The 14355-nt window shown below is 46.5% G+C and overlaps 1 pseudogene; it reads right to left on the minus strand.

Moving 5' to 3' along the window:
- Positions 1-2340: 2340 nt before the first annotated feature.
- Positions 2341-14355, minus strand: part of LOC112892599 — a 36779-nt pseudogene continuing 24764 nt past the window's right edge.

Raw genomic sequence — 14355 nt, forward strand, 5'->3', positions numbered from 1 at the left:
TGACTAGCGCACTTGAGCCGGAATAATTCAGACTTTTCTGCCACACTTTTGTACTTCAACTAATTTATGTAAAAGGACTTGTACTTTCATAAAATTACATAAATACCCTTATTTTCATAACTTTACTAAATTTTCACACAATTCAATTCACAGCAAACATTCTTCCTATTGGCTTGCTCTATTTAACACCTAGGGTGTCACAGTAGCTACAACATAAATATAATAACCCAGGTTTAATCAAGAAAGTTCAATAGAAACTAGGCACATCCTTAGTTTGGGATCCATCATATTATAGACACATGCATGCATATAAAGTAAATGTGTGTATTTAAAAAGTTATTAGGACCAGAATACGATCAAGGACCACTTGCCTTTGTTAAAGTACTGCTGCTGCTCAGGGATGCCTTCAAAGCCTTGCACTTGCGGACCCTCGAACTGCGCACCGTCTATTGCAACACACAATTACATACAAACAAACAAGTACAATAAATAATAAATAGTATACCAAACAATATAAATAGAGCAAAACAACATTATAAACCTACCGTATACATCACAAGGGTCGCGTGAGCAGGAGAATCGATGAAAATGGAGTTAAAACGAAGAAGTTATGGCTAAAATATGATTCCAGGGGCTTATTCATAGAAAATTTGAAACTAAAAGGGCTCTGGAAAAAGAAAACGAGGACTTAAACATAACTAAACCTTAAATCTCGGGTTTAGATTGAAAAATAGAGGGCTAAGGACGGCAAGTTCTCTTTTTGAAAAAGACAAGGGCTTAAATAGAAGAAAAAGGATCCACTCGTGAATACTTTTAAACTGTCGTGGACTGCGGGTTGATTTCGATAGAACTCAGGGATTAAAGTGCAAAAGATCCTAGGGTTGACCGGTATTGGGTCATTTGACCCCGGTCTAGATCTAATCTAGACCGTCAGATCTGGATCGGATGGTCGGGAGGGGCTGGCGGCTCGGGGTGGCGGCGCTGGACGCCGGCAGCGAGGGCACACGGCGGCAGGCGGCGGCGGACTCACTGGACTTGACCGTAAACGGCCGTTCGGGCTTCGTTTCATGTGCGGGCTCCACGGGAAGAACGCGGACGCTATGGGAAACGCATCTAGGGGCTCGGGTTGGCAAGACGGGGGCCGGAGAGGGGCGCACGGCGGTAGTGCATGGCCGCGGAGCTTTGGCGAGGAATGGAGCGTGCGGGAAGGCGGGATAAAAGGGGGAGAAGGGGCTGGTAATACTCCTTACTGCAACGTGGAGCTCCGGAGGCACTTGCTTGACGGCGGAAAGCGGCGGAGCGGTGGCGGCGGGCTTGCGCAGCTAGGGTTTTGCAAGGCGAGGCGGTGGCTGCGACGCTGGCGGGACCAAGGGCGCGGGACGGCTGAGGGGCCTCGGCGTGCGGGCCCAGAGCGCCGCGCGGGCGGAGGACGTGCCGTGGCCGAACTCGGGCGCGAGTCCGAGCCTGGCTCGAGCTGAGGACGAGCCCGACTAGCGGGTCCCGCCTGGCGGTGAGGGAGAGGAAGGGGAGGAGGGACGGGAGCGGGTTGGGCTGGGAGAAAGGGAGCTGGTCGGCTGGACCGCGTGGGGAAGGAAAAAGAAAAGGCCAGCTAGGCTGGGCCTTGCGGGAGGAAAGGGAGAGAGGGGAAAAAGAAAGAGAGAGTGGGGGGGGGCAAAAGAGAAAAAGAGGGAGAAAAAGAAATATATTTGAATGTATTTGAATTTAAATTTGAAATTTAAATTCAAATGAAAGACAAGCAATAAAACAATGCAATGCGGCATGAAATGTACAAGATCTATATTTACTTATATTTCTTTTTATGGTTAAGTAAATTACTGTTAATGCACGGCAAATGCTCTAAAATCAAAATAATTTCAATAAAAACCTTATGGATCCTGAAAATAATATAGTAAAAATTTATTTAGATTTATAATTTAAAAATTAGGGTGTTACGGTTAGGGACCCTATTCAAGGATGACATGGTGGCGTCCCCATACGCTGCCAGCTCTCGTGCCTTGGCCGAGTAATGCAGAAGAGCGTATCTCAGCCATTTTCATTTGGTGCACTCAGCTTTTAAGATCGCTGGAGAAACTTGGTTTTCCTAAACAAGCAGGAAGATAATCTTCGATAATTTTATCTGTATTGTCAACATGGGAGATCCGTGTAAATAAAATAAAGTAGTCCAGCTCTTCGGTTTAAACTCCACGTATCAGTCCACGAGGAAATCGATGTAAGCAATCCCCTGTTTTATTGACCGACGAACCCAAACAAGATCAAATATAACACAAACATCTTGGTTCATGCATATGCATCTTGTACAAACCGTGACCATTAAGCAAACTATCTCGAGCTCTGACCGAGAAAAGGATAGTCCGTGTAACCGAACACCGGATCTGAGGTGTAGAAGGTGCTCTATCATATTTATTCAACACAGCATATTCCTCACGAACCTTTCCGGCAGGTCTGGGTTCGCCAGGAACAACCGCCCATACGCCACCAGGTCGGTGTAGCCATCTCTGATCGCTGCGTCACCCTCTTCCCTATCATAAGACCCGTTCACGATGAAAGTCCCATGGAACGCCCTCAACGGGAAGAGCATACGGAAGACGTTCAGCTTTCCATCCTCCGGGTTGACCCGCATGCGCGGCTCCACAACGTGGCAGTAGAGCACGCGCGCGGATCGAGTTCAGCACGTCGTTGATGATACGCAGCGCGAGCACCTCTGGGTTGGAGTCGCGTCAGTCCATGTAGTCCGCGTACGGGGAGAGGCGCACGCCGAGACGATCCGCTCCTATCTCGTCCGCTACGGCCGCGATCACCTCCGCGGCGAAACGGCACCGGTTCTCCAGGCCACCTCCGAACTCATTGTCGCGCTCATTGGCGCTGTCACTACTATAGGTGTTTTTAAGAAGCGGGTGCGATACCCACCTCTAGTTCTCGCAGCTAAAAATGCTATTTATAGGGGCGGATAATACACCCGCTCCTGCAAACACGTTTTCGGGGGTGGATCATCCCCTCACCCGCCTCTGGAAACAGATTTAATTTGTAGGGGCGGGGTACCCCCTTAGAGACGGGGGTGATCCACCCCTACACATCTGTTTCCAGGGGGTGAGGGGTGACCCGCCTCTGGAAATGTATTCCCAGCCCACCAAAAAATTCACTGATTTGAATTTAATATTTTCAATTCTATTTCTCATTTTTTAAAAAATTTGGATTTCCGCCAATTTTAACTTATCAAGATAGTTCACGATCGAGATATGGAATATGTTTAATAAATATAAATACTTACTCATACAAAATTAAATCATATGAAAATAAAATATCATTATAAAGCATCATTAGAATACATCATTAAAATACATATTGAATATATATTTTTTTTCCCTATCCCTACGAACGCTACTAGAGCCGGCACGGTGCTCTTGGTTCTCCCACTCACGAAGGCCAATGTATTTAGATTCCGTTGCTAATTCTTGTACATCGTAAAAATATTTGCCCTTGCATTGACCACTTCATGCATAATGAAACGGCACAAATCGTCGACTATATTTAGAAGTTGTTTCTCATGGAGTCGGTCCTTGTGCATTTCCGAGTGAATATGCAATTATTGAATTCACGAAAAAATTAAGCAAGTGTTAGTTAGAGTAAAAAATAATATACACATACGCATCTATCTCTAATAAAGAGTAGCCCCTTACATGTCCTCGATCAGTAGTATATCTCCCTTGCACCCTCATATGCTCCCACATGTTGTACCTACGGTACACGGAATTGAAAGACTGCTTGAGGCACGGGAAGTTTGTGCGCATAGTCATTTCATCTATTCTGTCGGCAGATGAGCTCCTCCTTTGGCAACATAGAACTGGTAAACCCTGTTTTAATAAGAAAAAAATAGGAAGTTAGTTTATATATATAAACTTCTGTGGAGAAATTAGCATGATGTACATATGGAAGAATAAGAAATTCACTCACAATCTTAGGATGGTTGTGAATTCTTTGTATCTACTCTTTGGCCAATCCAAGGAGTCCAATATGAGGATTCTTCCACGCTTTGGCTGTAGTTGGAAAGTAATCCAGTGATTCCTGCAAAAATATTATATACGTGTCACATCCTAAAATATTTAATTTTAGGAGGTGAATATCTTTTACAATGTGTTTATCCATCTTTAGGGTTTTTGAGAATTTTCCAGATTTCTTTGGCGATTATTCTCTTTTTCCGTGGAGCTAAATCTATTTATTAGAAAGTTCTAAAAATCTATCTCTCAAATTCCAAGTATTTTATTTGGATTCTACGTGACCCAAATTATCTCCAGAGTTTTTCTCGGAATTTTTAGAATTCTTCTGGATATAATTTTTTCGTAGTTTAGAAGATTTAACTGGACTTTCCTAGATTTAATTTAAGCTTAAAAATATGTTCTGAAAAATATTTCTATTTTGATATCAAATTCTCATCGTATTCGGACCGAGTCGTATCTTTGTTGTATATCCTTCTAAACTTATCCTCTCCGATTCCTTAACATGCTCCATCGAGCTCCCGGTTCTCTAACCTTTATCCCCGATCAAGTCATGCTTGAAACGATGCCTCGTGGCTCATCTTCAGTATTTTCCGATGATGTTCGATCACTGTCAGCTCTAACGACTCGGCCTGATTTCTCTCTTTTCTATTTCATGTTCTCGAATAACTCGTTCACGTTCAACCAGCTCTGTCAGCTCATTTTCGTGTCCAGCCTTTGTTATCGCCATAATTTGATTGGGCCAAAGGATGGACCGAGAGCATCATGGGCTACAGGAAAGTATGGTAACAGTCTGCGAATCGGCTTCTGTGCGAATGTGTCAAGGGCCAGGATGGCCGTGTATCTAAGGATAGTTTAAATATAGTAAGTTAGAGATTGTATCGTAATCAGCTAGGGTTAGTTAGAAAAGATCAGGTCTCCGGACTATAAATATGTATCGTGAGATTCAATAAAACAATCAATAAATCATTCACAACAAACTCTCAGCGCATCGCCACCCCTTCCCCAAGGGCTTTTTTCAGGTAATCGACATGCTGCTCCGATCATGTTCCGCATGGTCGGAGCAGCGTTGCTCTTATCTGTTTATCCTTGTGTTTCTCGTACTGAAGCATTTTTGATGGCGAGTAACACTAGTTATCTTAAATGATTATGATGCTGCATTGGTTTAGAATAGCAAATCCATGTTCTGCTTGCTGTTCGTAATCGTTTAGCTGCTCTTGTACGTGATCTCAGGTGCAAGGGCAGCGCCTTGCTCTGTTATTGCTTAGTAGATCTAATCTGTTATGATAGTTCTTTGTGTTACAAGGAATTGGTTTAATATCCGTATGATTAGGCCCTTCAAACGGGTTAAATGTTCCGGCTGCATGTTTGGTGCCTTATGGTAACCTAACGAGGGATTGTTCCGGGAATCGACTTCTTAGTTGGTTTTTAGGCCTCTCTTCGGGCTAGCGTATTGTTATATTTCATATTTGTTAGGCTTAACCACGCGTAGGATGTTCCGATTATGCGGTGAAAGCTTTTACCGTCGCAGAATGGATTAGCTTGGCAATTACAGAGCATACTTTTATCTTTCATATCGAATTTGTACAAAACGTTCACATGTTAAGTAGATCCGATCTGTTAAACGTGGCAATCGGCTTCTTGTAGCCGATTCTGAAAGGTACCCGAAGGTCTAACTTGGTACGAAGACAGGTCTGACCTAGTACAGTGACTCCGTCGGCTTCTTTAGCTGATCTCGGGGTCGTTGTAAGAGCCGATCATGGTTCGGACTAATGTTTGATATGGCTGTGCATGCAGGAAAATAGCTGACGAACGACTTCTACACCTTCCTGATCAGGTATAGGTCAGGTGGCACGCCTGGCACTTCACCAAGCCAGGGCGTGTGCCGGACTTCTGGGACGTTGATCGAGGGACCGGGACCCACCAGCAGTCCCGGAAGCCTCCCGGCTCCTCGTGTTGCCTGTCGCTGCTCGCCGGTGGGTTTCGACCGACAACACATTCTGGCACGCCCGGTGGGACTTCATCAACTTCATTGATTACATCGACTACTCCAGTGACTACTTCAACTACATCGACTAGAATCGGCTGCATCATCTTCTTCGGCTTCATCGACTTCCGTTGTCAAGATGCCGGATGAGAACCCGATTACTTTTGAGGAGTTGTCCAATGAGCACAAGCAGAGGTATAATGAAATAAAAGCTGCTTTTGAAGCCGATCTCATCGGCTTGTTTGAAAGAACTCGTCACCACGGCATCAGATGGAAGGGATTTTCATCTGAAGGAGCACTCGACGAAGTGGATCTGTCTACTCCTACGGAAGAACATACGCAAGCTCTCCGCCAGGAAGTCAACTACATGGTGGCTCACTCATTACATCGACATTCTGAGAGTTTGGTGAACACCCTTGAGCGCATTGCAGTGCGCGTGGTGCAGGAAATTATGAAACACCAGTACTCTCCAACAGGACCTACTTTAGGGAGTCACAAATGGGAGTTGCCTTCTCAGTCCAGACCACCAGTGCCTTGCGCATTTGCCGCTCCAGAGCAACAGAACTCTCCAGCATATGTCATATACAAGGTGGGAGGTGACCCTGCTGATCACCAATTCTTCAGTGAACCACCCAAGGAGGTACCGCATGGATATGTTTGTGCGTATATACCAGATGGTGGTAACCCGGCGCAACCCACGCAGAGAGCAACTGGAGCAACATCTGCAGTTGATGCTGACAAACAGGCATGGCTGGCTACTTCTGCAACAGGGCCGAGTCATGAAGGTACGCACTCGGCCCCAGGAGATCGTACAGTGGATCAAATTAGTGCCATTTTGAGAGATCAATTTGGCATTCTCCCAAGAAGGCGAGCGATCGGCTACACCAAGCCATATCCAGGTGACTACGACCTGATTCCTCTACCACCCAAGTATCGGCTACCTGAGTTCACCAAGTTCAGCGGAGCAGAAGGATCCAGCTCCATAGAGCATGTGGGCCGATATCTTGCGCAGCTGGTGATGATTTCGGTGTCGGATCCGTTGCAGGTAAGGTTCTTCTCGCAGTCTCTCACAGGGCCGGCTTTTGGATGGTACACATCATTGGGCCCTGATTCTATCCACACCTGGAAGCAGCTAGAGGAATAGTTCCATATGCAATATCATTCAGAAGCTGGAATTGCTGATTTGGCACAGGTCCGCCAGAAACGGGGAGAAACAGTGGCGGAGTACATCCAGCGTTTCAGGGAAGTCAAGAATCGATGCTACTCGATTCGAATTTCAGAGAAGGAGGCAGTTGAATTGGCAACTTTGGGATTGGTAAAGTCGATCAGAGATCTGGTTTTCCAGCTGGAGTTCAATTCTTTGGCTCATTTGGTGCAGAAAATGACAGTATACGAATAACGTCACCCAGAATTATACCAAGACAAGTTTAAAAGTTAAGTAGTAATGGTTGATGCTGAAGACTCCGAAGACTCTGAGGATGACCAAGAGATTGTAGTTGTGGAATGGGCACGGGGGGCAAAGCCTATGCCCTGCAAGTGGGTGAAACAACAGGGTTCTTCGAAAGGATTTGATTTTGATGTGAGCAAAGTCGAACAGATATTCAACCTGCTCTTGAAAGAAAAGCAGTTAAAGTTCCCTGAAGGTTTCAAGATCCCAACAGCTCAGGAGCTCCAGGGGAGATCATACTGCAAGTGGCATAACTCTTTCACCCACGGTACCGGTGACTGCAAGGAACTCCGACGATAGATACAATCGGCTATTGAGCAAGGCCGACTAATTTTGGGGCAGTACGCAATGAAGGTTGATACTCAACCGTTTCCGAACGTAAATATGGTGGAATGTTACGACCGATCAACGCGTCGTGAAGCGTCCCCTCATCCGAGGTGACTAAATATGATACAAATATCAGTCCCAGGAGGCTGATAACACATTTATTACATCAGATGGTTCATTACCGTACAAACCGTCGAGGTAGCGGGCACTAAAGCGCCACTATCAAGAGGGACACCATAAGGACTACAAGCCAAACTAAAGTGCCAATGAAATCTAAGATAACATCAGAGTCTTGCGCCATGGTAAGCTTCCTTTGGAGACCCTGAACCACAGGCAAGGTTGGGTGCAGGACGGCGACCTACTCGACGTCTTCAGGAGCGAAGTTCGGATCCTCCTCTGTAAAAACTAGGCAAGAGTGAGTACATACGTACTCAACAAATCCAACCACACCCACGGGGGGAATAATAAAGATCATGCACAGGATATATCAAGGGTAAGGCTAGGGTTCATTTGCGATAAAGCGAGGTTTTACACATGCAAAGGTTCATTTAATAAAAGAGTTTTCTCAAAACATTTCTGTAGTATTCGAATAATAAGTGGGGTTGATCCTACACAAAGGATCCAAGTTTTAATGCTACCGGACTCCACGTCCACAGTAGCTCACGGCACAACTGCTGGACACTTTCAAAACAACTCACGCCACAAAACCAACCATCCCAAAATGTCTAATGAAGTGACCATGCCGTAACTTGTCCAATACTGTGGACACGGCTATTCGAATAGATTTTACACTCTGCAGAGGTTGTACACTTTACCCACAAGTAGGATACCGCACTACGAACACCTTAGTGTCGCTTTGGATCCTAACAAAGCCATTACCCACCTTAGCTGAATCTAACTAGCCAACACGGAAGCAACCATGGGGTTCATAACCTATCAACAAAGTCATAACCAGGACATAACTCACACAGATCGTATTTCTTTTCCATGATCTCCAGTTGCTCACCAGCTCTCCTTTTGGTTAGCAGAACAGCTAGTGGGGTTTATGCTAAGCCGTTGCCCACACAACGGTCGAGTGGTTGTATGATAAGTTGGTTAGGCAAGATGACACCTCAGTTCATCCTTAGATTGACAAGACAGACATCTCCCAACCATTCTCAACCACAAAGGTACAAGCTCACCCGTGGCATTTCACACAGGAAACACCATCCATCTCATCAGATTATATCCTTCTTTTATTTTCCTGAAATCCCATTTTATCTTTTATAACACTCACACCTTTATTTTTGATAAAGCGCATTGTGGTCATGATTAAAATATAATAGAGGGAATAAAAGGGTCCTACGCATCTCTAGCAGTAGTTAACGTCCAGCAGAGCAAACCCTATATAGACATTAATCCAGGTCATCAAGGAATCGTCATAGCAATCAAGGGGTGGCTATCCAACCATGTCTTGCAACAATGCATTTCATAATACAGGCCAATAGGTTGTGTTTATAAAACTTGGATAAATATGCATCAAAGGATGGGATTGGACTTGCCGTCCTCAAAGCCTTCTGGAAGCTCCTCCTCGAGGTACGGGTCTTTGGGCTCCGGGTCGTGGTCCTGCTCCTCCTCGGTCACACCATCGGCTACAACGCACAAACAATCACACAATAAAAACAAAGTTCACCGATGAGCAAAAAAAGAGGGAAATAGAGAGCTTTTTTTTTTAAAAAATAGAGAAGACTATTATATTTGTCGGATGTGGATCCTGAGACTTGGAGAGAATATTTGATGCGTGGTGGAGTTTGGAATCGATTCGGAACATAATATCGCATGAAATGGAGGGCTGTGGACTGCATAAGGAGGAAAAGTGGAGGGGGTTATGCACAAGTCTGCCTTTCTTCTTCCTTGATACAGAACAGGAGGGGGGAAACGGTAGGAGGGGGCGGCCAGGCCATGGGCGCCGGCCCCCTGGTGCATGGCAACGCCCGGGGAGGAGGGGAAAACGGAGAGGAGGCCGAGGGGGGTCCGATTCCAGCCCTCACCTCATGCGGAGATGGTCTACGGAGGGCTATCCACGAAGATGGGTGGTGGCCGGCAATGGTGAGCGGCGGCGGCGAGCTGCAGCGTGAGGTGGAGGAGGGGAGGTGCTGGGGCGGTGTGGGCGGAGTGAGGAGCGTCCTGGGGTCTAATTTATAGGCCGAGAGGAAGAGGGGAGATGGCTGGCCTGGGAGGGTCACGGGCAGCCGGGATGCTCGGGGACAAGGCGCAAGCTGCTAGGGCGAGGGGACGGGACGGAGATGGGCCGGCGCAGCAGCGGGCCGCACTCCGGCTTGGCGTGCAGCGGCACAGCGAGTAGCAGCGGCCGTGGCGTGACGCAGGCGGCGTGATGCGCGTGCGCGCAAGGAGCGGGCTACAGCTCGAGCAGGCAGTAGGCAGCACAGGGGAGAAGAGGAAAGAGGAAGCCAGCGCAAAAAAAAAGAGTCTGGAAAAAAAATGTTAGAAGAGAGAAATAAAATGGATTTGAACAAAATATGAGAAAAGAAAAGAGGGGACACGTGCGCGGCGCCGACGATCTCAGCCTGGCAGGCGCACGCGGCTGACCGCGGCACGATGGTGATGTAACAGGATGGCAGGGCTAGTGGAAAACGAAAAGGGACGGGTGGCTCCGCGGGAAAAAGAGGAAGAGACTGCGTGATGTCGGAACGGTGGAAAATCGGGAGGTGGGCTTCGGGAGCTCAACCGGCGGAAAAGGTTTAAAAGATTTTTAAGCGAGTGATTGGTAATGCAATTTAAATAAGATAAAAATGCGGGCGTTACACGTCGTCAACTAGATTTTACGCTCGGTATTAACATGGCAGGGCATGCATCACGACAGCATACAAGGAGGCAAGAGGCCGATTCCCGCAATCGGCCCCAAAAAGAAGAAAGGGACTATATCACCGAGGAACAGGTCAGGCACGTCAGGAATCAACGACCGGTTTCCTCTCATCTTCTGAGAAAATACCAGTATCAGTATCAACAGCGTCTCCAACGCGAGACTGAAGAAGAAGAGTACGAGCGACGCACTGGGAAACGCCTCAGGAAGCGAGAGGATACACGAGATCATTGGCATTGTACGTTCTTCAAATACTGTTGGGATTCTAGTATGAAAAGACTACCCACCCTTGAAGATTGCCCAGAGTGCAATTCTCAGAAGCAAGATACAAGAAATGGCTCAGTTTTTCAGCATTTGCGACCAGGGCAACCCCGCCATGAACAAGACAAGTCGACACATACAGTAGGAAATTCAGAAGATGAGGAGGACAAGTATCACCGACCACGCTGGTGTCCTGATGGGCTCAACCGGTCCCAGAAGCGGAGGGTACAGTGGCTGCGCAACCTAGAAGAAGCCGAGGCCCAATACTTGGAAACATTAAGGAAGGCGCGGCCAGATTTGGCGGAAAAGGTCCACAACCCTCGAAAAGCAGAGAGTTCTTCCAAGAAGGTATGGCGACCTAAGAAGTCGAAAGCCGATGTGAAGACATCGGCTGATGCGCACATGGTGTTTGTTCTCCATGCAGAGTTTCATGCACCAAGATATGAGGAGGTGCCAGTGGCTCAGCTTGACTTGGGGTCACGACCAGTCATATTCGAGAAGCCCTGAGAAAAGAATTACAGGCACCAGAAGGCTTTATATCTCAAGGGGTACATAAACGGCCAGCCTATCAGCAGGATGCTAGTCGATACAGGAGCAGTGGTTAATATAATGATGTATTCAGTGCTGCGCAAGTTGGGGCATTCTGTTGGAGATTTGATCAAAACCAACATCACGCTTAGTGACTTCAACGGACAAACTTCAGAGGCGCAAGGAGTCCTCAGCGTGGATTTGACGGTAGGAGGTAAAACCGTCCCTACGTTATTTTTTGTGGTCAATAGCAAAGGCTCATACACCATTCTACTTGGGAGAGATTGGATCCATGCCAATTGCTGTATCCCTTCTACAATGCACCAGTGTCTGATTCAATGGGACAGAGATGAAGTAGAAGTGGTCCACGCAGACGATTCTATTGAAGTTTCACATGCCGCCATGAGTATCTGGGACGCGGAGGACCAGGAGCCGATCTCAGGGATTAGCTTGGAGGGCTGCGACCATGTGGAAGCTACAAAAAATAGGGTGAGACTGGTCTTATCCACTGGCCTTATGGAGTAGATGGGAAAGTAACAGGAAGGGCCGATCCCTACGATCGGCCCCCAAAAAATAGAACCGAGTTATTTTTGTCATCCATGTTACATTGTTATAATGATCGCAAAGAGGCCCGTCCGAGCAGCCGGCCATGTGATTGTAAGATAATACACATTAATGCAAAGAACAAGTCGGCTGATCCCTGCGATCGGCCAAATCCTCCTGCTTCATATTCGTCATTTATTTGCAGTATCGACTTAATGGATGAAGGGAAGCTAGGATACGGGTTTACATCTGCTGATGAGCTGGAAGAAGTCGATATTGGTCCTGGGGATAAGCCACAGCCAACATTTATCAGCAAAAAGTTAAATCCAGAGTTGCGAGAGGTGATGATAACGCTGCTGAGAGAATATACGGACTGTTTTGCCTGGGATTAAACGGAGATGCCCTGGTTGGATAGAAGTATTGTTGAGCACCGACTCCCTCTTAAGCCAGGATTTCGGCTGTTCCAGCAACGAGCACGGCAAATGAAGGCCAAAGTCCTAGAAGAAGTCAAGAAAGAAGTCGAAAAGATGATAGCAGCAGGCTTCATCAGGCCATGCAGGTATGCTAAATGGATTTCCAGTATTGTGCCTGTACAGAAGAAGGACGGCCGGTGGAGAGTCTATGTAGACTTTAGAGATCTTAACAGAGCTACACCAAAAGATGAGTATCCGATGCCAGTTGTAAAAATGTTGATTAATGCGGCTGCTGGTCATAAGATGTTGAGTTTTATGGATGGCAACGCTGGTTATAACCAGATTTTTATGGCTCTAGAAGATATTCATAAGACTGCATTCAGAGTACCAGGTGCAGTGGGATTATTTGAGCACGTAGTCATGACTTTTGGGCTCAAAAATGCTGGTGCTACATATCAACGGGCCATGAACTATATGTTTCATGATTTGATCGGCAAGCTGGTGGAGATCTATATTGAAGATGTGGTGGTGAAATCTACATCGGCTGAGGGACGTTTGAGAGATCTACAACGAGTTTTGGAGCGAACTAGGAAATTCGGGCTTAGAATGAATCCAAAGAAGTGTGCTTTTGGTGTATCAGCCGGTCAGTTCCTGTGTTTTCTGGTTCATGAACAAGGAATTGAGATCGGCCTAAAAAGTCAAGAAGTTGTAAAAACAATGGTGCCACCTACTACAAAGAAGGAACTCCAACAACTCATTGGCAAGATCAATTTTGTTAGGAGATTCATTTCAAATCTGTCAGGAAGCATTGAGCCATTCATGGAGTTGGTAAAAATGAAAGCCAATGATGAGTTCCGCTGGGGGGCAGAGCAGCAACAGGCATTTGAAGATATCAAAGAATATTTGTCCAAACCGCCTGTGTTAGTCCCACCACAGCAGGGTAAGCCATTCTATGTTTATCTGTCAGTAGGTGACACTTCCATTGCTTCGGTCATCGTACAAGTGGAGGATGGCAAGGAGAGAGTTGTTTTTTATCTTAGCAGGAGGATGCTAGATGCAGAGACAAGGTACCCTAAAATTGAGAAACTATGCCTTTGTCTATTCTTTACCTGTACGAAGCTCCGCCACATCCTACTTTTTGCCGAGACGATTGTCATCTGCAAATCAGATGTTATTAAGCATATGTTGTCGGCCCCGGTGTTGAAAGGCTGACTCGGTAAATGGATGTTCGCTCTGTTAGAATTTGATATCCGGTACCAGCCTGCGAAGGCAGTCAAAGGGCAGGCGCTGGCTGACCTCGTTGCGGGAAGGACCAGCTCAGACATAGCGGCGCTTTCCATCCGCGCATGGGCAATGTATTTTGATGGGTCGGTCTGTGGAGATGGTTCTGGCATAGGTATGTTGCTCGTCTCGCCTTGGGGGGCAACATATTCCTTTTCTATCAGATTGCCAACACCTTGCACCAATAATCTAGCCGAGTATGAAGCAGTGCACAAAGGTATGGAGTTACTTCTCGAAGCTGAAGTAGAAGCAGTAAAAGTTTTTGGGGATTCCAAACTTGTCATCTCTCAACTCACGGAGACATACCGATGTGAGAGCGAGTTGTTGTTTCCCTTGTGGAGACAATGCCATGAGCTAATGGCCCTATTCAGATACATAAATTTCTATTGGATACCAAGGGTACAAAATTCTGAGGCCAATGATCTTGCTCAGATGGCTTCAGGTTACAAGGACACGGCGGATGAAGCCGATTTTCCAATAAACTTGTTGGATCAGGGGGATTGGAGAGCCGATATCTTCAATTACTTGAAGGATCCGACTCGGGGGGCACCTAAGAAGATACGTTACAGAGCTATGAAGTACGTCCTGATAGGGGACGACTTGTTTTACAGGACTCTGGAAGGGCTCCTACTTAAGTGTTGGGGGCCGATTGAGTCCAATCGGCTTTTACATGAAGTCCATGAAGGTACATG

The sequence above is a fragment of the Panicum hallii genome, chromosome 5 (assembly GCF_002211085.1).
Source record: "Panicum hallii strain FIL2 chromosome 5, PHallii_v3.1, whole genome shotgun sequence".
Lineage (NCBI taxonomy): Eukaryota > Viridiplantae > Streptophyta > Magnoliopsida > Poales > Poaceae > Panicum > Panicum hallii.